Here is a 26,275-nt window from a genome sequence, read left to right as displayed (position 1 = left end):
AAGGAGGGGGGGGGGGGGGGGGGGGGGAGAGACAGAAAGGCATCGAACAAGCATTTCGTGATGAAATTTATGCAAAATGTCCTATGGGAATATTTCAAGTAATTACGCTGATTAGTAACGAGGCAATGAATATTGTCATAATTCGAGAACAAAGCTGATTTTAACGAGATGCGCAGTGCAATGTATATGTTGATCTCACTTCGTTATTAATATTTTCGAATTCGTCAGTCTTTTAAATTCATTTAATTCGCATATCTACCTCGTTATAAGCATAGAGAAAACTGCGAGATCGTTTCTCATTAAAGTATGCAGTATTTGCGATTCAGCGAATTATATTAGCTGCAGCCGTAATGATGCAACGCGTTTCACTCCACATTTTTTTAAATATCTAAAATGCACTAAATATAAATGATGATACTTGAGATACCGCGAAAAATCCGTTTCATCAAAAATCGTACGGTCGCTGTAAAAGATATATTCATTACGTACGAATATAATTTATGTGCTCAAATAGAGATGCTAAAAATAAAAACAAATTTCATGTTTTTCGACATTTATTTTATATATATATATATAATTTTTTTCCCAAAGACTGCAAATAAGACTTTGTGACACGATTAAATATTTTATTTGTCCAAAGGGTATCAAAAGAATAATTTCCATGTAGTAAAAAAATATTATAATAAAACATATCTTCGGTTCTTCTTACAGACTCGTAAATGATATTCGTCGCATATCATCGATAATTCTCATAGACATTAGGCATGATGCCGTCTGGTCCGGGCAATCGGTCGAAGAGATTCTGCAGAAACGAATCGTAAAAATGCGGGCGGAAATGCTGTTCCGCGATGCGATAGAGAGAATTGATTTTCGAAGCGCGACGCAATTGCGAGAGCATCCGCCGATACTCTTCTCGGGGATGTTGTAAACAGTAGATCCATTAAGGGTCCAGAGAGAGCTCAGCATCCTTACAGTGTTTGTGCACCGTTCGTTCTCTCGTCGAAAGAGAGTACGGCGTACGGCCTCAAACGAAGGACACAAGCAGATAAAGACACGAGATACGATAGAGAGAACGGTAGTTTTCCTCTCTTCAAATATCACCAATCAATATAGACACTCTCGACGGTGGTATTGAATTTCTGCTGGTATCGCGTTTAATGCAAATAACGAAAAGTGTATCTCGTAAAACAGTTGAGCCCGTCGTACAATTTTGCTAAATTAATTAGAGAGCATTAATTTGAGAATATATATTTTTAATGTACTGTATAATATTGTACATTAGATATATTAAAAATATATTAAATATTTTAATTATTTAATTACAATATATTTAAAAAAAATTTATATCCCAGAATATATGAATAAACAAAAATAATGGTAAAAAAATATTTTCTGGCTATATTGTTTTATATGAGATAGCAATGTCTGTAATGAAACAATGGAATATTTGCGCGCAGTATTTTTTCCTCGACCAAAGGCAGCAGCCGGAAACGTTGGCTACGTCTCGTCAATGTACTCGACGCCAAAAACAGTGGATTCATTAAAAGGCAAACTTAACCTCCGCGATATTGAAAGAAGCAAGAGACGGCTTACTTCTTCAACGGGAAACGAATGTACCGTCACTTGAGAGAAATACTTAATAACGAGCTCCGTTTGTACGCATCCAGGTGACACGGGATACGACATCCCGAATCTTAATTACGCAAAGAGGATTTCCAAGAATGAGCTTGTGAAAAGATCCACATTATATACAGAGCTATCTATGTTGTTGTTCTTAATTAGTATTAAAAACTCCAAGTTTGGATGAATCGTATTCAAAAAAATATTAATTTATAATATTTTATAATGTCAAATAAGAAAGAGAGAGGGGAGAGAGAAAGATGGATATCTCTTTCATGTTACTTTAAATTATTCTGTGCAGAGAGAATCTAAATTTAAGAAAAAATTTATTTCTATTAGTTTCGTAACGAGACTTTCGGTTGAATAATTTTAATAAATTCTCTATCATCAATATTATATACGTACACAAGGAAATTGACGATAATAACAAATTGATATTGCGGTTTATCTTGCGGTTATGCATTACATCCTTTATGCACATCAAAGATACGAGCGTTGGAGATATAAGCTTTGTCTCGCCGAAAGTGCCAATTTACGCCGCGCGAATTTTTGCTAAAATCGTGTTATACGTGATACGTGAAAGTAACATACGCAATCATGTTCGAGAGAGTGAGCCTCAAGTAACGATCCTATGCTGGTGAAAAAAATGCTAACGCTACCGCAACTCATATTTCAGCGTACAAACCGGAAATGATAAAATAAACGCGCATGTTTATGCAGATATTATCATATTGTAAATGTTGCACATTTCGTTACTTTAATATTAATTAATAGAAATAATTATTATATACAAATATTTGTTGGTTTTGATATATTACACATAATACATAAGCTTTTAATTATTTTATTATCAAGCGTGATAAACATTATAACATATTATTCAATACAACATGTTTAATAAACATATGTGAAAAAGAGTCGCCTTGTCATTTATTTCTTGGCTTTCGTTTTATTATTCGCGTTACTTTTTAAAAAAGATATTTAATAAATATTTAGTAAAGATATTCTCATATGTTATACTAATATATAATTTTATAGATTCAAGAGAAATATTTTTCTCTCTGTTCGAAAACAGGCTAATGTCGCAGAAATATTTTCCAGCTGACGATGATTTATGTTAACGACGAGTATCTATCTTTATCCGGCGGCGCTCTTGGCATACCAAAGTCCCTTTGCCGTTCATGGATTTATGCATGTGTTAACGATTGACATAATAACGTGACACGTGTGCGAAGCATGTGATTTAGACACTAGAGAGAGAGAGAGAGAGAGAGAGAGAGAGAGAATGTCGCAGAAATATTTTCCAGCTGACGATGATTTATGTTAACGACGAGTATCTATCTTTATCCGGCGGCGCTCTTGGCATACCAAAGTCCCTTTGCCGTTCATGGATTTATGCATGTGTTAACGATTGACATAATAACGTGACACGTGTGCGAAGCATGTGGTTTAGACACTAGAGAGAGAGAGAGAGAGAGAGAGACCCCACCCATATACAGAGACTACGATCCGAGAGTCGGTCGCCGGTTAACCAACTTCCGAAAGGATCACTCACGCGAGCGATAACAGAACAAGGTCCTTAACGGTGATCTAAAAATAAAGTCAAGTGCGTAAAAGAATTTTAAATTGATATCATTTCTAAGCAATTTTTTCATCATATGTTCAACATGATTGTTTCCGTGAAATAAAAAAAACGGGGTATTTATATGCACTCAAACCTTGTAAAAAAATTCTGTGAAAATTCTCTGATCCTTCAGGTATTTTTGTTCAAAATTCCAGGTAAATAGAATATTTCAAAGATTTCTCTCGATGTGCCAATTTTATAAAATAAGTTTTTTTATTATATGTATTTTCTAATATTTTTCAGCCATACGAAGGAAAAAAACAAAGCCTCTTAAGTTTCAAGTGCTAGATTTGCAAATGTGTTGAAAAGGTTGAATAACTTTCGTAAGCATTTTTCACTTGCATAACATTTTCATTTTTTTATTACTAAAAAAAATTACAATAAAGAATATGTACTGCATATTCAATATTTTGTGTATCAGCAGAAATATATATATATATTTCTGCTTGCGCATCAAATTTTTAACATATCGTTTCCACTTTCTGCAATGATATGTAATTGTACAACGTAATACGTCGAGATAAAACATACTCCGTGCCCGTATCAAGACTCCGTAGAGAGATTCAAAAGCTCGGAATTAATTTTCTCGCTTAAAGTAGAACTTTTTAATTTGCATATCTGATGAATGCATTAATTAACTGCTTCGTTAGCCAACGTAACTGCTAGCATTACAGAAGCATAGACGATTTTTGAATAAGCTCGCAGTTCTCGCAGTAAAACAATAATTATGTGATGAAATAATTATAGACGCCCAAATACAATCTGACAAAGCGCGGACAAAGTTTCGACGTATCTGCAAAACGTATTCCATTAACGCGGAGTAACTTTGAACATTTGTTCGATCGAGATCGTTCAATGAGGTGGCGGCGAATTTGCATATCTGATCTCCTCGCTTAATTAATCGCCATATTGCACGATACACGTCACGTTCCGGTTAATGCAAAGTCTGCGACGGTTTTATCATAATGAGATTTATCGCCTCCGGACAATGTCGTTTATATCCGGCAAAGCATAACGTTGCGATCAAAAACTGCAAGCGGATTAATTTCTCAGATTCATGCACAAGATGAGCCGAGTTCTGCATATTAAATGATATAATGTGCCCATGTAGGGACTGAGACGTGCAAAGTGAAAATTTTCGAAAATATTAATAATGTAAAAAATATTATTAAGTAAAGTTCAAGTATTCTTTAAAGAACACATCATTCAAATATACAAAATGGATTAAGAAACATATAATCCAAAAATGATTCAAGCAAAAATAAATTAAGAATGCAGAATAAAATTTTTTTGTAACAGACTTTATTTTCAAAAACTCACAACATATTTACGCTTTTCTGAACTTGAATAATTACGAATAAAATTTTATCTAATAACTTTATCATTTCTTGATATCATTAATATCTTTGATGATATTTTACACGCCTCATCCTGTATATGATCAGCATTGATTATGTAAAATTCGCTATGTTACATTAATATCTTTATTTATTTTTCACTGCCTTATAACAAAAGACTTCACAGAAATATCGGAAATATCTAAAATAATTTTATTACTCCAAAATTGGCAATTTTGGACAACTTTTTCCAATATTTCTTGTGCATATTTACATAATAATTATTAATTTAAAGGATATAAGAATTAAAATTGTGCGTGAAAATTTGTATAGCTACTTTTCCGTAATACATACATACATCGTATTCAGTCATTCAAAAAATTATTATAAAATTTGAAATCTTTAGATATGACATCAGAAAATCATCATCAACAGACTATAAGTACGCTAATAATCCCGTCTGTTTGTCTTTAAGAATGTATATAAATAATTAATGGAAGATGCATTTAATGTCGCGGCTGACGCATAGAAATTACGAGCAACAAAGCGTTGAGTCAGATGCATTTGATATCTCGTTTTGTAACCTTGACAACGAAATTCACATAATATATTGTTGCATTTGCGCGAAAGGAGTTGTGAAAATATTTACTCAGCTCGCAATTTCATTAAAATTAAGATTAAAGTTAATTTCATTAAAATTAAAGTTAATTTTCATTTAATATTTAATATTATCCGGAACTCTTGTTTACTGAATATGTCTCGGTAATACGCGAGAGTAAACTGTAATTAGTTAAATGTAATTTTGAGTTTTCATCATTCGAGAAAATTTTGAATGCGGAATAAGTGATGAAAAATGGTATCTCTCGCTCTTATTACAAAAACTATTATTTTATATTTTAAATGCAGGAGAAAACGATATATTCAAAGATAAAGTATTAAATTTAAAGACAGAATACGTGTAAAATAATTGGAATAACACACTAAAAATAAAATTTCTTTTAATCAAATAAATATATTTTGTTAAATCTAATTTTTTTTTTTTAATGAAATTATTAAAATAAAAAAAAACCTGTATTTTTATAAAACGGGCAGCCAAAAACTAAAAAATGTTTTTTTTAAGAAAGTAATTTAGTATAACAAAGATAAAAAATTGAATATGTAATTTCTTTTATTTGCAAATAAAAGCATACTTTGTTTTTATTTTATACTTTACTATTATAATTTAAATATATTTGCTGCTTGATTGAAATAACAATTCCTCTTTGCAAGTATTTAAATAAATAATTTCTTTAAATAAAAAAAAAAGTTTGTTTGGGCTCAGTACATTTTTTTTTTTCTTCAATGCATAACACGATAATATTTCAATATTATTCTGCGCACAGAAAGAGTATTGTTTCGGCAGTGATATGTAAAATAATTTGTCAAACGAAGCAGCGTTAGTAACGTTGCAGCGGCAATTTTATCGTGAAGTAATGAGAAAATAACAAGCTTGTGAGCGAGACTTGCAAAAGAGACCCGCAAGTTTGCGGCAGCATAATCTACACACGAGGAAACCTATCGTAGCGAAAACAGATGTGACGCAAATCTCACTTGTCGCAAGCTAATTGGTTAATTAGCAGCGTCTTAAGTTGCGACGCCCGTGACAATGGCTCGCCTCCATCACTGGTCTCCGCATCTTTGACGTACGTAACTTCGCAATCTATCCGACTCCCATTACGCCGATGCGTGGTGGTGATGTCGACGCGAGCCCGAGAAGTTTTCGTAAACACGTTTGGAGCTCTCGTCTGACAAATTGAAGGTGCACGTCGGTGCGCGGATTATGCAAATAATACGCGGATAAGAAAAACATTTCTCGCGGAAACCTAACGCGTCTCCCCCGACTACCGAGATATGCAATACCATCCTCTCCCGACCACGCATCATTCTTCGGCGGGGCGAGAATAAAAACGTTAACACGCCCAATGACTTAAGCATGACCTTCGGTCATACACTGACTGCTCATTGAGTCGTCAAAACGCCCACATTCGTGCACATGCAATGATCTCATCTCTGAATTTCGCATCTCTCTCTCTCTCTCTCGTGCTCTCGATTTTATTGTATAATATACATACGAAATGGGGAAAGAGATTGTGCGTTTAAGATGATGTCAACGATTGCCATAAGCGATTAGATTGACGGAACAAAAAATGTTTTTTCCAGATTAAGCGCTAAACACTCTAATTGTAAGCTTATGCAAATCTTTTTAAAATAATTATTATTCTCTTACACACTAGAAAATTATTTGTAATAAAGAATAATTATGTGAATAATAATGTATACGCGCGTATATGTAGAAAAAAAAATTATTATTCATTATTAATTGCGATAATATAATAAAAAATATTATCATAATTATTATTATTAATACTTGTGCATGGTTTCGTATAAGAAAGAATATTTTACGTATTTTATCAGTGATGTCATATTCTCCAGTTTGATATACCGCATAGATGTTAAATAGAAAAATAAATCAACTTTACGATAATGGAAAATGATCATGGCACGAATAATATCTTCGTGGCTGACTCATACTTAAATTACTAATTTCATCGTATGTTCCCAAACTTTTCTCAAACTTTCCGAAAACTGGTGATATCATCGCAAAATTTGTCGGGAAACTTGTTTCGCAACACAAAAGGATCGATAACGCAACGCATATCACGGTCTTCCCTTATACGTCAAACTTATCTGCAATAGCCGTGAAAACGGGTGTGTCGTTTCGGTCTCCTCGCGACTTTTACGATTCGCGGGTGGAGAATTACATTGCGCCCGAGAAATGGTCGATGAGTCACGGTCTTCATCTCGCGAGTAATCTCGCATTGAAAGGAAAGAAGCTTCATTAAACGCGGTTCGAGGAATGACTGTGATTTATCGTTATGCCACAAAAAAAATTCGAGGAATTTTTAATTATAACACAAAAAAAAAAAAAAAAAAAAAAAAAAAAAAAAAAAAAAAAAACCAGACAAACTCGGCGCAGCCGACGACGTTTGGAGAACACCGTGCGCGTCTACGCACATGTGTCACTTGCCTGTCACGAAGTTATTAATAAACGTCATCCTGTCGCCGGCATTACGCCATTGATCTACGGTTAACGTCGGAGAGGCCGGCGTGTCCAGACCTATCACCAGAGTCCAAATACTCCGGATATCTAATATTTTTTTTATAAATTCTCCAATATTTTTAATATGTATCCCACGGTAAAAAGATTTAATGCCGTCATTTAAAATTGAGATAAGAGACTGGTCGATTAAGATCCATTGACGGTGATAACAGCTGTCTCTGTATCACTTGTCTCTTCTCTTCTAATTTGCCTAGGCGTTAGATAACTCTGCATTGTCAGCGATTGCTGTTATATACTCGTTAATAATTATTTATCTGTGGAAAATATCTGAAATATTTGTGCTAATAATAATTTGTCTTGAAAAATCCTATAAATTTAAATCGATTGTTCTTTACCTATTTAGAACTAACGAAATCTGTCGTTTCACTTGTTCCGATTCTTCTTCTCGACGAGATCCCGTCACCTATACGTCTTACAGAAACGTCGTACGAAACATATACTCGTGATACGAACGAAACACAATTCGAAACGCAGACCGATTTAATCGAAAGATTAACGCGTGTAATTTTTATGTCAGATGCTCGATTTGCTTTACGATGATACTTCCGCACGATTTGCCTCTTCGAGCCGGTGTCACATCGCGATCGCGGGGATTTTGCCAGCCGCTTTCGCTCGAGGAAACTCACTTTCGGACGGAAACCACAGTTTCCCTCCGTAAACGTCGGACGTGCCCCGTTCGACGGAGCGACGACACACCGGAGCGCGGAGGTGGGTGGAGGAAGAGGAGGAAAAGGAGCGGCGCCGCGACAAACGTCCGGACCGCGTGGCGTGCGCGCATCGACTGCTAACTAACTTGGGACTTGGGACGGGCGCGAGAGGCGAGAGCGAGAGCTCCGGGTTCGGGGTTCGGGGTTCGGGGTTCGGGGTTCGCAGTTCGGGTGCGATCGCCCGTAATATCACCATCTCTGTCGCCGTCGCAGCTGCCGCCGCACCTTCTCGCTCGCGCCTCTATATGCTATCTCTCTTCTACTCTTATCATCTTCTCCGCCGCTCTCTCGCTCTCTCGCGCTCGTCTCATGCGTCAGAGTGGCTTCGTTCTCTCTTTTCTTTCCGTTCGTATTACTCAGCCGACATGTACCGACTATATCTTACGTTAGATCCATATATACACAGTTGGAAAATTCCTTTTCTTGTTAAAAAATATGCCGGTTAAAATTTTTGTGTTAAATATTTAATACATTCATGTGTTAATTTAACATATTGCTCCAATTTAAATCAAATTTTCTAATTGTGTATCTTTTTTCGGTGTCGGATTTAAATGGAATACCGTACGAATTTAGCTAATCTTAGAGTCGATATTTAGGAATGAAAACAATCAATAAATATCATATATTTATTGTTTTTCAACTGTATCTTGCTTATCTTCAGGCGTTTACTCCCAATGTATTGAAACGTTGTAATGAAATATAAAGTGTTCCGTGTATATGTAGGTACTCAAAATGACTATCCTATATTGGAATGCACGTTTGTAAATATTTTCACTTGGCTTTTTCTTGTAGAGTATGATGAAATTCACTATTTAGAACGCTAGACAAGTGAACAAGATCTCCAGCAAGTCCAAAGAGCACTTGGAAGATTTGAAAGAATTAGAAAATCAATATTAAAATGTATACAGACGTACATGCAAAGTGGCCATTTCAAGAACTTTTTGTGAAAATAAGCAGATACAGATTGCTAAAATAGAAAATTAACTTTAGTAAAAACAAGACCAAATTAAACATGTTTATATGAACTTTCTTTTATTGTTTTTTAAGTACTAAATCCATTCTTGAATTCCGATATATTAATCGAAACACCTTGTATATCGCGTTTTTTATTTTTCTTATATTTGTTGTATATTAGTCTCGTGTAAAAAATAAAAAATAAAATTTTTAATTTCAACCAGCGTTTCTTGAAAACTGTATAGATTCGCTCCCCTTTTTCTTTTCTACTTTTCTCTTGAATATCGATATCCTATTTACTTGTCGCGTATCGCTCGCTAAGACGCATCGCTATATATTCGTAATTAAAGATACGCGTTTTTCGGTAAAACTTTGATCGATGCCCTTTGTCGAGCGCGGTGGCAAGAATTAAACAAACGGAGCGGCAAAAGTTGGCGAAAATTTATAGCAACTTCGTGTCTGCACTCGAGCGCATGTCACTATGTCATCCTTAAAAGTTAGCGTTCCGAAGGTCGCACCGCCGATATTTTATTTAGAATGCGAGACCCGTCCGGCAAGCACAGTTTGTGTGACGGTTTCACAAACTTCTCGGGTTCACCAGTTTCACCACCCACGGGATGGAAATCGAGAACATGACCCTCGCTCTTTTCACAAACACCCCCCCTCCCCTTTCTTAACATTCGATTCTCGAACATTTTTTACGCTCCTTTTTAGTCGTTTCATTCAAAGTGTACTCGACTAAAATATATATCTATATATATATATATACTCGTGACAAAAAGAATAATCAAAATACTCTCTTAACAAATTTCTGTCAAATAATTTGTCTTCCACAATTACAGATCTAAATAGCAAGTTTAAAAATGTGATTATCTTACACACTGTTATTTTAAATTTTGAAGCATTCTTGTATAACTTGTAAGAATTAAGGATTAGAGTATAAGAGTTTTATGTGTGTGTGGTGTGGTGTAATCTTTTTTATAATAAAAAATAATAAGTTACTGAAATACCACATACATTCACAGACGCATAAATTATTTGCAAAATCATGAACTATAATTTTATAGCAAAAACAAAAAATTCATCAAAATTTCTTCATAATTCCGTTGAAAAAACTTGAGATTTTTCTGACCAAACCATTAAAGGACATCTGACCGTGAAATTTCGCTTTTATTTTGTTTCCGCGGAACGTCTCGCGCATGTCACTATGTGGGCAGAGAAACAGGTTTTCAAGAAACGTGCATACACATGTATGACAGCATCAGGTAAAAATGCAGAACAAATAAACACGTCGCTTTCAACACTCGTATTTATAACCAAATTTGGGCGATTATATTTATTATTATTAAACTTCGAAAAAAATACCGCAACGGCAAAAAAGATAATTTTCGTGAAACTGATAAGAAAAATTAATATATTACACGTATATCAAATCATTCTCTCAAACTGAATCAATAAAAATGTCACTGATTAAAACAGTGATAAAATTTCACCCAAGATTGGCGAGTATTTCACTTGATCTTAAGTGAAAACATTCATGCTTTGCGTCTTATGTTTCACCGATTATGGCAATAAGATTTCATATAACTAATATTCAAATTCAGAATCATATGCATATTACATTTTTTCATTCTTAAGATATGATAAAAAAATGAGCAAGACTCTTGGTCAGAAGCTCAGATATTTATTATATTTTTAACAAAATATATTGCAATGAATTTATCTCATAAATAATATTATTATATATATATATATATAAAAGATGCACTTTTTAAAATATCACTGATTGAAACATTACCTAACTGTTTCTTTTATTAATTGCAATGTTATATTTATAACATAAAGCACTTATCAGTGATAATACACTGATTCCATTCAGGAGAGAGTAATTTCTTGTAATTTATAATTTCATAAAATCGCGGATAAATCACGAAGACTCGTTTTCTTGTGTTTGGAGAGATTGAATCGAAATATTCAACGAAAAATTCTATAAAAATCTTATATCGCAACGCTCGCTCGAAATTACATTCGCTTTATACGCACTCGGCCGTAAGCACACAAATCACACAAAGTGATAACAATTGAATATAATTGATAATAATCGACAATACTGGACGATATTTCGACGAGTTATTATCGGCTCATCTTTATATGATGTGACAAAAATACCGTTCTTTTCGTATGTTCCTCTTCTCTGGAATATATTTTTACGTTATTTCTCCAACCGCTTCGCAATCCGGCGCGATCGTAAAATTCGGGAGAGCGTGCTGAGCCAAGATCATAAAATCGCGATCCTATGCTCTTTCTGATTTAAGTCTTACGATGCACGATGCACCATGGAATTCCGAAACTGTGTTCTTTCTCTTGTGATACGATGGACCGACTGCCCATAAAACGACCAATATCCTCTCCCTGTCGTTATATGTTCTCTCTTTCTCTCTCTCTCTCTCTCTCTCTCTTTCTTACTTTAGAACAGAATACAAACTTTTAATAACTTTTAAACTTTCCTCTATGAAAGTTAGATAATGAAATTTATAGCTCGATAACAAGATATAATCATTTATGATACGAACGTATACTTCATTTTTTATTATTTTATATTCAAGTTCTAAAATTATTACGTAATAATATATGTTCCTTTTAGAAAAAAAATTAAGTAAAAATAAAGTAAATAAAATTAATAGAATATTCACGTAACATTTATGTTTTTTTTATGTTTTAGCGGATAATAAAAATAAAAATTATAAATTATATGATACAGACACATCACACAACACATGTCAACAATTTATTTTTTTCTCAAAAAAGTACCATAAATTTCTATCTTATTTTATATTCGGTAAAAAAATATCTGCAATATGTTAACCCTCTCTCTCTTTTTATGCTCCAGTTTATTCCACGGTTTACTAAATTGTTTCGCCTTGCACTAATTTATTTCAGCCCAATTCTTATTCACGCACGTGTGAATAGACAAGATATTCCAATACTGAAGGAAAATTGCCTCTTAATTAAGGGACCGGCCGATAGCGCGGTGTTGACCGGGTGTAGGAGGGAGATGCGAGGAGGAATTTGTGGTGGCTGCAATTTGCGTATTAATGGGGTCCCACAAAGGCAGCGGTGCCGCGACTTTAAGAGGTGATAAACGTATTTTACGGAGCGCTTTCTCCGGCGTAGTCGCAATTAACGGTAAAACGGGAAGAGAAGGGAGGATGAGGGAGGTTACAGTGTCCCGCTGTTCGCGGTAGATACCTACGTTTATACCTGTATCGTGCGATAGTAAATAAAAAGCTAATGGCCGACCGCACGGATTATCATTTTCATTTTTGCCAACGCTATCGTGCGATCGGGCGGTCTCTCGCGAACGTTTAATAATACGAAAACTCTGTTTGTGATAAATCTGATGCGTTATTTTTTTCAGAAGATTATTTCAGAAACGATATATGCAAAGATAATTTATATTATTTCTGTTGCCAATTGTATTGAAATAATATAATATAAATATATAGATTGTATTACTTAATAAAAAATAATATAAATATATATTTCTACTATTAATATATATTATCTTATTCCAATAACGATTCCGAGTATTTATCAGCAAATATTTTAATCAATTAATAGATTCAATAAAGCCAATAGTTGTTTCAAATAAAAATCGAATCCACACACACACACACACACACGAAGTCTTATACTCGAAATATTAAAATTAGCAGTACAACTATTACGTACAATTTAAGAAGATGATTGAGACATAACTCATATGTTTGACAAGAGTCGAGAAAGTAATGAATCAAAAGTGTGTTCACATAATTGATATTAAACTCTTAAATTGTCGAGAAGCGATAGAGAGAGTTTATTGAGAATTAATTGACAGCGGTAAAGAGAGAAAGGAATTTATGATTTTCTTCATTTTCTTTTCTTTAATATCCTTCGCGGATTTATTCCATCCGGCCAATCACGCGGTGCAATATGCGTAATAAAGATCTCTCCATTTATCCGGCTGAATCTCGAATTTTATCAGATAATCCGATTTCTCTGATATAATCGTCAATGCTATTATCCAATATTTAAAGGTATTATGTCATTACGATGCGTGAGGTATAAGTGGCTTTTAGTAATATAATTTATATATGTATTTTTGTAAAGTATATAATTTACAAGAATATAAAATTTAGAATTATTTATATACATGACATACGACGAAGTAAGTACTATAGCAACAGAAGTAGCATTGTACGGATCGTAGCTTCGTATTACTGTTTTGATTTTCACGTTTTTTCGTCGCAATTTAAGATAAAGCGCACGTCGTGTGCGATTAACATCGGAAGTGCTACATAAGATGTCCTATTCTGGTGATTAGTGCACGCGCGCGATCGTAATTAATAGTACTTTCGCTAATAAGTATCGTGCTATGAGTGCTGCAATAAGTATGAGTGCCATGAGGGAGCAAAAGGCAAATAAAAGTGGAAAAGAAGGCATCAAACGACAACCGTGCAATAACAGTGAGAAATTTATTATATTGCTAATTTATTATTTGTTATTTGTAAAATTAATTGTTCACATATCTAGGCGATAATGACTCATTTTACATTATTGATGTAATGAATCATTGATATAACATCATTGATGCATTTTTAATTTTTCGCGACGGGAGCGTCAAGAAACCAAAATAAAGATTCTCGGCGATTTTTTCGATTTGTGACCCTCTTGTTTTAAGCGAATCCGATTTATCTTCGAAGACAGAAAGAACGTAAATGATGGTTCGGCTGCAATGCAAGAGAAAAAAAAGAACGACATCGTGAAAGTTTTAATCGAAAAAGTTCTCTCTCCAACAATGCGTCCTGACTGGTTTTAACAATAAGACCAATGCGACAGTCGCAGAACGCCGGCTGCGCGTTAAGCGTTTTATTATTCCGTGGGATAGCGAGATATTATTATTGATTGCTCTCTCCGGCATTGATCTTTGCTGTTTCGCTAGTGTCTCGATTGATCCCTCGTGATGTCGCGTGGAAATAACCGGGATTTAATTTTTCCATTTATTCTACCTCCCAGAGATACATCGGCGCCGGCCGTTTCGTTATTAAAAAGATAAATAAACCGTACAGACAGCACTTTGCTATTTTCAGTATCTGTGTGTGTGTGTGTGTGTGTGTGTGTGTGTGTGTGTGTGTGTGTGTGTCTGAAAAATAGAAAAAAAAAAACAGACTTCAACAGTCGAAAAATGCATGTTTCCTACGCTGTCGCTTCGCCGTCGAATAAATCGACAATACCTTCTCGATTCGAGCGAAAAAAGGGACGAGATAAAAGACGTAAACGATCGAAATTATAAGAAATGTAGAAAGCGCGAGAGAGTAAAATCTCTCTGGCACGTCGTTGCCGCGAGTGGAGACACGGTGACACATGACTCGACGAAGAAAGTACCGTCGTAAATCGACGTAACGAACATCGGAATCGGACAAGCGGTGGTCGAAGGTAAAGAAAAAAAAGAAATCAAAGACAGACGGAAATGTATAAGGAACTGTGATCCTGCCCTGGGATTTTTATCGGTATATATCACGGACGATATTATACATTTCCGATAAAAGCGCGACGTAAGACGATATCGCTTCTCTTGCGTTTCTCTTCCTTTTCTCGGCCCGTACCTGTTCTTGCTTTTTCCGGACACGGAGATTTTCCTCGTCGTCCTGAGCCGCGAGCTCGATAAGACGGCGAGAAGGAAGGTATATATCGATATAATCTTCGAAGCCTCGTCACGTCAAAACTTTCGTCGGCTTCAAACGAGATAAGATCCGTAGTCGCTCGAGCACGCCGGAAGACATACTGCGCATAAATGATCAAAGGAAAAAAAGGAAAAGAAAAGAAAAGAAAAAAGCGAACGTCGAAATTACGCGCCACTCTCGCGAAGATATCTGGCGGTATTTTACGTTACATGCAGAGAGTTCGAGGGAAATCTTTAAGCCGACGTATAACATACAAGTCGTATCTTTTAAATTCTATTACATTGAAGTCGACAAATTTATGTAAAGTAAAAAAATAATGACACTTATACGAATGATATATTGAATAAATATTCGCTGCAGAGATCCTGGTTGCCGCAATTTTCAATGCGAAGCGGTATAATTCATGAGTTCAACATGACAATTTACATTTTGATGAATTTATCATGCTAATATATCATAAATTACCATAGTAATATAGACATATTTTCATGTATAACAAAGAGAAAATTCCACAAATTACTGCGTAAATCTTTCGTTTACCGTGTATTCTTTAATAATAAATTTTAAAGAGATATACGCCGTTTTTGACATAAGCTGTTCGTTTACAATTACAACGGAGTATCAAAACGCGCGCGCGACAATATTGAAAAAATCGAGGACAATTGGACAAAGAGAACGCGCGAGTTTTTTTGACTCTACGACTTTTAATTTGCAAAACGAAACGATTTTCGAGCCAATTGCATACTCGGCATGATATCCCGCGAGCATCGAACGGCTTCGAGCAAAACGTTCAAGTGAAAACAGTCAAGTTCTCGTTTGCAAGAATATGGGAGTAGGGTTGTACAAGACTCGGGACAAGACAATATTTGTAAAAATACAATTGAAAATTTTCGGAACCTTAAATCTTGTCTTCATCTTGAGTGAATTTTGATAGCAAAAATCTTGTCTTGTGTCAATTTTATTAAGAATTTTTATTAATACTAAACAATTGTTTAAAATACTATATACGNNNNATAATATACATATATATATATAATATAGTGATTTTTTCTCATCTAATTTACATAAATATAGATATTTTAGCTTTTCTTAAAACCAATAATCTCTTCTTGACAAGATCAATAATCTTGACAATATTAGTTTTGATATTATCTTGATAACTAATTAAAAATCTTGTCTTGATCTGGTCTCGAATTTCGAGACAAGACAAGGCAATATTAAGACTAGTCTTGATATCTCGTGCAATTCTACATCATGGGAGAGCCGCTTCCGTCGCAAAATGCTGTTGTTGGTGCAAAAATATATTCCGGAATACCTGAGACACGGAAAAAAAGCCCGAGCCAAAAGTTAAGAGACTCGAAATCTTTCTACGCTCTCTCTAACTCCGCCGCAATTTCCGAGTAACGATAATAAATGAGCTTGCAACAGCCTTCGGTCGTACTGGTGTACGGCAGTGTATTTCTTCGCGAAAGCCAGCGAGGTATGTGATTAATGTTTATGTGCTTTCGCTTATGTGAATTCTGTCTCGCGGGGATAAGAAAAGAGAAATTGCTGATAATGACGAACAACAATATACTGGGTTATCATCAATTATGTGGAGGATGATGGAACGTAATACTCTTGATTTCGATCGCTGTATCCAGATAAATCGTATTTGTGATACAAAATAGACATGTTTAAAACACATATGGAATGTTACTTCGGGGAGACGAAAACAATCGAGGCGAAAAAGAAATTACAACGCAATTGGATGCTGGTTCTATGATGTCGACTTAATCGAGTCGGTTAGAAAAATGGACATTATTGTCGACCAAAGTTCGAGCTCAAGGAAGTCGTAACCATCGATTTTACTTGACTCGAAGTAACATTAATGGCATTCTACGTCGAATCTATGGCCACCGTTGAAGCCAGAAACTATCTTACGATTGTCGCGCTGTAAGCTGCAACATCGATTTAATCGAGTTATTGTGCCAATTTGATTCAACGAACATCGGGCCAGTAAATGTCCCGCGTAATCAAAAATGACAATGCCAAGAGTAATCCGCGAATAATTTTATCTCGCTATCTTTTAAGCAAAATACACAGCCGGAATTATTTCGCGCAGTTGAAACAGCTGTTATCGCACGTTTACACTATGTTTATATTGCTTTAATATACTTGACGTGTCAAAAGAAGAAAATGCGTCTGCTAAAATCTTTTCCTTGTCATCCCCCTCTTCCCTGTATATATTCAAATGTTTCGAATAATAAATCACTTGACGTTTTAATGCACCGAGAGAATATATATATGAGGAATATATTATAATGGAGTATATATGTTGGGGAGAGAGAACAAGAAGAATAGCAAGCATTAATATCACTGCGCAAAAAAGGGAAATAATCTACGCGAGTGCTTTTTCATTAGTCGCGTCTTTAAATGGCCAACGATTATATATCGTTAATTAAGATGAAGTCCCGAGTATCTTGAGGATATTTCTGAAATCGATACTGTAGATATCTTATGCTGGGTACGATATCAACTAGATTGGATTGCATTGGACTAGATACATGTATCGCTACCCCGACGTAGTTTATTTCCGGAAAACAATAACCAGCTGCATTACCAGGCAGAACATTCTACGAATGGCAATCGCTAGCTTGAAGGAAGAAAATTCAAGCAAAGAAATAGCTGTATTAAAAACTGATACATCTTCGAGATAAATTTATCTCCCCCGCGCCGATGAAAAATCTTTTTAGAAAGAATCACTAGTGGCTTTTTGGAATTTTCAAAAATTATGTTATAATTTGAAATTAAAGCGCCAAATTATAATTATATTATAACAGAGAAGAAAGTTTACAGTGGCCAATATCTAAAATGTAAAACGATTTAACAACGCCAATAGTTTTATATTAATATTATAAAAATTAAATATAGGATGTATTGGAAATTATGATATAAGCGAAGATGGAAGTGATTCTGAAAGTCGATTTTTTTCGAAAATCAAAAATTTAGCATTTAACGATGTTAAACACAATATGTATGGTAAATTTTTGATTTATAATAAAGTATATATATGCGCTCCAACTACTGTGCTGGCTCTTATATGCCATTTCATTAATTCAATTTTATTAGTTTATTCTAAAGAGCCTGTACCTTTTTATTTTTTTGAGTTTATATATATACGCTCTTTTATTTTATCTCGATGGCGTTTTCGTCTCGAAATAAAGCTCGCATAATATCTCGCATGACGAAATGTATTTTTTAATCGTGCGTTTCAATATTCATTCATAGTATCTTTCGCAGTCGGTGTCTCGTGCAAATCCTAAAAACACTAAATCAGCGCGCACGCGATTCTTCGGTAAATAATGAAATTACGCGCCTACTTGTCATTGGAGGACATCATGAGTCGGGAAGAGAAATAGTTAATGATGGCAAACGCGAGACACAAAAAGAAAAAGCCAATCGATAAGCCAATCGATATCTCTCTCTCTCTCTCTCTCTCTTTCTCTCTCTGTGTTTGGGGAGCACACGGAGCCCTATTACAGGAGATGTAATATCCTCTTGTTTCCGTGTACGATCCCTCGTTTCTCGCCGCGTTCGCGGTACGGTCTCTGCAATTGCATCTGTTTTGCTGTTGCACTATGCATACGCTGTGTACACTACCATAATTAGCCGGTTCTTCCAAGCGGACGGACGGCGCTACATCAGCCTCCGACGCGCGGAAATCACGCGTGTATCTCTGTGTCTACATCCTATTCATCTCGCGAATAACGGGTCGCGAGGCGCAATGTAACTCGGCAGTGTATAGTCTGCAGTTTCTCTCCATTACGGAGTCCATCAACTTTTCTTTCAATAGGAAGATAAATTTTCGAGCAATAACTTTTAACACGGAAATCATTACATAATATTTAAAACGTCGACACGTTGCAAACATGTATATAAAAGTATAATGATAAAAATTGTCTGAGTAATATAAAAATCATGATACCTCGATATACGAAAAAAATTTTCAAGTTACATGAAAAATACATTGTCTTTTACAACACTTATTAAAAAGTTAGAATATAACGACATAATGATATTTATTACTATAAAAATTATAAATTATGCATTTGTTTTACTTTTTGTTAGCGATAATGCATTTGTTTGCGTATCACAAAATGTTTGAATAATTACACAATACTCCTTCCTAACATATAATTCGTATATAATATTACCGAATCAAAATATCATGATTTCTCTTATATGTTAGTACGTTCCACGATTACAAAATTTATATTGTAATTTTTACTACAATATTTTCTCCGTGTATCTCGACACATCAATCTTGGAGCAATCTTGGAGGGATTATTCGCGTAGTGCAAAAAGTGTCTAGCGTATAACAAACAAACAGAATCCTTATCGAAAAAAAAGAGATTCATATCGCGCTGGATCGGGCATCTCGTAATAGGAGATACGAGTCGCGCCAACTATGCAAATTATGCGGACGGCAATTTTGGGGGTCACTGTCATTATCGATAACCGTATAAATACGAGCGAAAGGACCGTCGACATCGCCAACCCGGCACCCACGGCGTATGGTCCCGGGTCCCGGGGAGTTCGTCGAGAGACGCGGCGCAATATTCTCCACCGGATAAATATCGTCGTGCACGTGCGAATGTGAGCTATGCCTCCTTCCCCCGTGCGCGGTTTATCGATTTCCCGATAAACCGTGGCATCCATTCGATTATAGAAAATTTGTAACGTAGCGCGACTTCAAATTGCCAGTCACGTTTAAATGCGCCGCCGGATGCGTCGCGTTCTCATACGAGCGGGACGCGCCGAGAAAACAGAATCTGATTGATCCGAATTAACATTCCCATTTGCATAAACGAACGAAGCAACGAGCAGACCCGGCATCGGTCGATCCCGCGATGGAGGCGGTGGAGGGCATGAACGTTGCCATGGAAAATTTTCATCCCGCTTCGAGTACGCGTTGGAGATGATAAAACCGGCGTATCATAGATGCGTCACGCATCAATTGCGAGGTATCCCGGGAAACTGTTTATATCGAGATGAACTTGTTTTTAAAAGCTTCACTTAAATCCGTCGTATTCGCGATTGATTTAACTCCGATAAGTTTGCACCTAAACTTTTCGCACATGCTCTTGGAATCTTTGATACGAAACTGGTCAACTTGGTAACTGCTTTGTCAGATTTATTTTTAAAATGTCCTGAATGCTCTCGATTTAATTAATAATAATATAATCTACCAAATTCAAAAGATTGAAATAATAATCTTCAAGACACGCAATCGTACATGTAACATACAAGTAACACAAATATATTGTAAAGATTGAATTTTGTCGCAATAAAGTAATTCAATTAGATAATTATGAGCAAAGTTGCTCGTAACGAGAAAAAGATTTAATCATCTCTAAACGCGTCTTACGCACGATAATTATGCATTAAGATAGAAGATTATTAATGAACCGGTCTCGCTATTAAAATCCTGCCGTCGTGGTTCCATCCGGCATGTCACAATGTACGCGATATATTGCCTACAACGGGATAATTAATCTCATTAAGCATCCCGTCGAGGATCCCGCGCTAATGACGTGCCACTTTTTACACTTTTATTAATGGTTCTTTGAGATTTCAAGTTTAAAATAGCCTATCTTTTCTTTGTCTTCTTATTAACGAAGATCGCGGGCTTTCGTGTATCGATCGTTTTCTATCGCTTGATCCGGAGGTGGTTTTCCGTTTCGCAACTGTTGCGTCAGACGCGCCTTGCAAAAGAGCGCGCGTTCCCAAAAAAAAATGACGAGACGGAAATTTGTATACGAAGACGAACGCGGAGTTTCACCGTAGGGCTTTCCTCCACCTCCTCGTGTATTTCGCTCTATCAGCGTCTGCATCGCGTTCTGCATCCGTTCCCGCAAAGATTCACTTGAGCGGAAGTTCTCGCACGAATGCAGATCGATCGACAAGAGAGAGAGAGAGAGAGAGAGAAGAAAAAGAACGCAAACGATGAAAAGACGGGCCGACCGAAAAGAAAGACGATTCGGCGGAAGACACGCGCGGAACAGAAAGAGAGAAAGAGAGACGGAAAAGGGCAAGGGGAAGGGGAAGGGAAAGGGAAGAAAATACCGGTAAGAAATAGAGGATGGGCGGCTCTTTTTCCATTTACTTTCGTCGTATCTCCGTCCGTCGACGAGGAATTTCGCATTTTTCGCGAACCCGCGAACGCGTCTCGACCCGACGAGTTCCTGAAATCAACCCTCTCATACGGCCCTCCTTTCGCTTCGCTCCGCCGATTCGCAGGACAACGCTCCTGTCGAAGCCGCAACTTCTTACACCGTAAAAAATTTTCTTAAAAAGTTCAGACATATTTTTGTCTAAACTTTTAGATCTGAGTGTCTGAAAGAAATTTCAGACAATCTGTCTTAATCATCAGAGTCGTTTTTTTGAAAGTTCAGAAGAGTGTGTCTGAAAATTCAATGTGTCTGCAGAAAAGCTGCAGACACTTTGTCTAAAGTTTTAGTCAATCTTTTTTACACGCTGTAAGAAAAATTTCAAACAAAGTGTCCAAAGTTTTTTGCAGACACACTGTCTGATTTTTCAGACACACTCTTCTGAACTTTCAAAAAAAACGACTCTGATGATTAAGACAGATTGTCTGAAATTTCTTTGAGACACTCAAATCTAAAAATTCAAACAGAAATGTGTCTGAATTCTTAGGCAATTTTTTACAGTGCAGTGTATGTCTCGACGTGTACGGTCTAAAGCCCGGCTGGAATAGAACTCCCGAATAGAACCCCCCGCGTGAATGCTATGCCTTGCCACAGCGAAAGAGAGAGATTCACCTCTTCTCGTTGGAAATTTATCGGCGCGACACGCTAAGCTCCCCTTTCACGTGCGGAGAAGCGGATTTCTTGTCATCTTCGCGCTACCCTTTCCTCGGCTCTTAAAGAGACGCGCGTCGATCTTATCGCCTCGATAATTTACGAGTGGCAGTTCGAGACATGCGTCCGCCAAATACCACGTACGGGGTTGTATTAACCTGCACAGCGAGTGCATAGCAGGTTTTATCGTGTCGTCGGAGAAGGGGAGTTTGTTTAAATGCCGAGAAAGTGACCGGTCTTCTATTCTGCGAGCTTGAGAGATGCGATTCCCGCATCTCGTTGTCTCTTCTCTTTTCTCTGCTTTCTACTTCTGTTTCTTTTCTTTATCTCCAATAGCCAATTTCACCCAGATTGGTTAACTTTCATCTTAATTTAACTGACCGTTCATCTTTTTCCAGAACTGCCGGGATTTAAAGAAAAATTAAAGTTAAAGTTAAAATAAAAATTCGTCATCAATGAAACAAGCTGCGAAGGAATTCTCAAATCTTTAGTTTTTTGTTACATATATATTCTCTTTTAATTGGCTTTTTACAACGACATATGATTTTTGTTTGATTTCTTTTCTTTTTCTCTAACTAAGATATAAATAATGCTTGAAACATAAGAAAAGGTTGAAATATATGCAACTCTCGTATGCAACACACACAATAGTATATATTATCGATTAAAAACCCGACACGAGTGTGAAACTAATTGTTAAAAAAAAGTATTACACAAAAACATCCAAAAACTTATAATTTTTTATAATATGTATATTTAGTGAATCAACGACATCTAAATACCATTATTAAACCCGACATTTTCCTATGCAAATAATCACAGGGTCTACAAAGTAACTTGCGTTACACGATACATGGTGTAGTTGCTGTTGTTAATAACAGTATCCAACTCAACCCTTGCTAGTTGTTGAAAATTCCCCCTATGGAGCTGGTGCTGCGGAAGTTTGTACAAACATCGGAGTAAATAGTTCCCCCTGCACGCATTTATCTCGTCGTCGTGTACCCTCATGCTGTTCCGCATTCATTGGATCAACAATTAAACTACATATTGTGAACGCGAAATTCTCTTTTCTATAGATCTTTTCTATAAATCAGTAGAAAGCACCTAAGCGATTTCATATATATTCGATACCTAAACATCGCGATCTCTAATCGCGTGATACAACGTTGGCGCTTATCACGGAGACATTATCTTATGTTAATGTTATCTACGGGACTTTACAACGTTTACATACGACAATGTTAAATTCGCACGCGTATTTTACGCAGTAAGATTCTCTAATTAATTTAACGTCGATATATTTTTCCTTCAAATATTAAAACATGATGAAAATCTTAAGACTCGGAAAGATGCTCTGACATATTTATTAAAAAGAAGTCAGTTCTAAATCATCTTCTACGATATATTTATTAAGGATGGGCTACGGATATCGTTACGTAAATAATGCGCGCAAATTTATAATTATTTCATATTTACGGGAGTGAATCCCGAGAGATGTATTTCAGAAAATGTAAGATGCTATCGGCTATCGAGATACATGGTAAAAAAGGAGACAGTCCTTGAAGCGCAAACATTTATATTGCAACTCTGCGCGCGTGGCAAAAAGAGATTTATGTCGCGCGAAAAGCGCAGATATATAGCCACTTATTTGCGAACAGCTATCAATAGCTCTCCATCCATGGAGAATCGATTTTCGCGAGCGGAAAGGGTGACCGACCCGATGGGGAGGAGTGCCCGAGGGCCCTTTGCCAGGAGAGAACTCTCGTGTAACGTCTTGATTAAGTAGCGGTTTGCACCCTCTGAAATCGTCCTCGTAAAATAGGGGGCCCGTGCTCGTATATATATTTCCAACTGGCGCATTAACCCCGATCTACACCCCCTCGGGATCTGATTTATCTAAACGCATAACCAAAAACGCGTAAACAAGAGATAGATTTCGACCAACTCTAATGCAAGTTTCTTACGCGATACAGTTGCACCTAATTGCAATAGCAGTTTGCAAAATGAATGCAAGATTTAACGTATTGACGTTATCCACGAGATTTATTATAGTTGGAAAATTTGCGTTTTCTTCTTAAAAAATGTGCCGGTTAAAATTTTACACAATTTTAACACATTTTTACACAATTGAGAGAAATATTGAGATAAATATCTCAATTTAATCAGCAAGAGGCATCGAGGCGGATAATTATTCTTATCATATCTAATGCAGGGAGATTGGCTTGTACATTTATATTGACATCGTGTTTCCGCAGCAGATTATTATTCATGAAAATCCCCCGGGATGCTCCTGGCAATCTTACGCGAAGCTTCTGGGATACGGATTAAAGCGCTACGGCAGAGTTTCATCGAGAGTGTATTTATTATAACAGAGAGTTTTGCCGAATGTTGTGGAAGAGAGAGGCTCGTGCACACTCCAGAAGCAGTCTTCCCCTTCTTTTCGTTCATGAATATGAATTTGCGTCGGCAAGAAGCACAAAGACTTGATAACAAAGAATTAGCGATGCACTGGAAAGAAGTTTGAAAGAGCGAGAGCCATCGAATTTGTTTCATCAACGGTCAAAACATCTCTAGAAAGGGGACAAGATTTATCAGAAAAGAAATCTAATAGCCTCTGTATGTATTCTTTAAGTTAACGTTGCTTTAAGCTTTCTTTAACAAAAGTAAAATTTTTTGCAACTTTAAATCGTCACGAGACGATAATTAAATAATACATAAAACAGTCTACACTTGTATGTTCCAAAATCACTTATTAATATAATTCCCGATTCCAATAACGTGTAAAAATAGAGTAGAAATTAGTATTGTTATATATTCATTTTCCATCAATTATAAGATATTTTGTATGTTCTTTTATTATAAATTATATCATTTTAAATATTATTATAAATCTGGATACAATAATACTATACCTCTTATGCGAAAGCTACATGTACAATTACGCGAATTATCGATTCGTATCGTCCTAATATATATAGCGTGAATTGCTCGTTGCCGAAATTGCGAAATTTACAATGTCATTGACGCTCGAATAAATATCGTCCGGTTTAATTTCCAGGAGACACTGATAAAGTTTATTTCGTCGGTAATTACGACTGGCCGTTCCGCTTCGCGTTTATCAAACGCCGTGACTTACACGCGCGTGCGGCGACGATGATAATAACAACGCTACGCATATATGTATTACCGCGCCGTTTATATACGGATCCCGGTAAATTTATCCGGTTAAATTTCTGGTATCAAAAGCTCCGACCCAAAGTACCGTGACAACCGGTCCCGCCGGATATTGCCCGCGGGCTGACACGTCAGAACCGGGAGAGCGCCGGCGAGAGAAAATGAACTGCTGCGGCGGCCTGCAAGTGACATTGACCGACGAAATTAGCGAGTCTCGGGCGAGCCGATCGAAAAGTCACGGACCTTAAAATTGCGTCTTTAAATCTCTCGGCAAACGTATCTTACACATATCGATTTACATGTTGAAAATTCAGTTCACCGAAATTAGTTTCGACAGATAATTTAGATGATTAATTTAAGTCATCCATTTTCGGTATACAATCTAAAAGATTATGTTTTATTGAAGCTTATGTGTCAGCGTGGCTGATGAGTCTTTACAAGAAATCGCAATATTCTTAGCAACAATCATAAGAAATGACTTAAACATTTGTCATCGTAAAAAGTGTAGTGGATGAATACTTGTAGAAACTATTTGGCAGACTTTGCTGTAGTCGCGTGCCAATCTAGGTGAAGAAACTTGGCAAACTCTGTAACAGTACTGTTGCATATTGTCTGGTTTTTTTAGTTTATACCGTTCTTTTCTTTCATCTTGTCAAACTATCATGAAATATGTATATTCCGTTATATTTCTATCCACGTGATTATTTCTTCATTATTCATATTTCAATCAAATTATGCTTATCCAAAAAAAATTGAAATAATTTTTATATAATTTTTTTATCAATTTTTGATTAAAAGATTACAATTATTAAAGTTTGACATTTATTACAACATATTTTTTTTAAATATGTAATATTATTCAAGATTAATTGGATATTCTCTAATTAAAATAGTGTCATCTCAAAGTTCATAACAAATGTATGCCAACGACACCGAAAACCAAGCGAGGATATCCTCCGTATGCAGCTTTTTCAAAAACAATTCGCGTACATGATTCATGTGAATAGCTTCGTATTCCAAAACCAATACAATTGGAGAATCAAATAAATGGATGAAGCATGTTAATCCGATAACTTCAACAAATGATAGAAGAAAATATAATAAAATATTTCA

At 35.9% G+C, this 26,275-nt stretch overlaps 1 protein-coding gene across 5 annotated transcripts in view; it reads right to left on the bottom strand.

Annotated features, from left to right (window-relative positions):
- The window catches only part of LOC115242191 (guanine nucleotide-releasing factor 2), a 60,988-nt gene that overhangs the window by 21,768 nt on the left and 12,945 nt on the right, over positions 1-26,275 (bottom strand). Inside the window, exon 1 of one of the 5 annotated variants that reach the window (XM_029818291.1) lies at positions 8,077-8,498. The exons of the other annotated variants lie outside the window; for them this stretch is intronic. The gene's annotated coding sequence lies outside the window, so the exon portion shown is untranslated. Of the gene's footprint in view, positions 1-8,076; positions 8,499-26,275 lie in introns of those variants that run through there. 5 annotated transcript variants of the gene reach the window in all.

Source organism: Formica exsecta, unplaced genomic scaffold, assembly GCF_003651465.1.
Source record: "Formica exsecta isolate Colony F162 unplaced genomic scaffold, ASM365146v1 scaffold579, whole genome shotgun sequence".
Taxonomy (NCBI): domain Eukaryota; kingdom Metazoa; phylum Arthropoda; class Insecta; order Hymenoptera; family Formicidae; genus Formica; species Formica exsecta.
The sequence above is the reverse complement of the archived record's forward strand: the minus strand, read 5'-3'. Positions and strand labels throughout refer to the sequence as shown.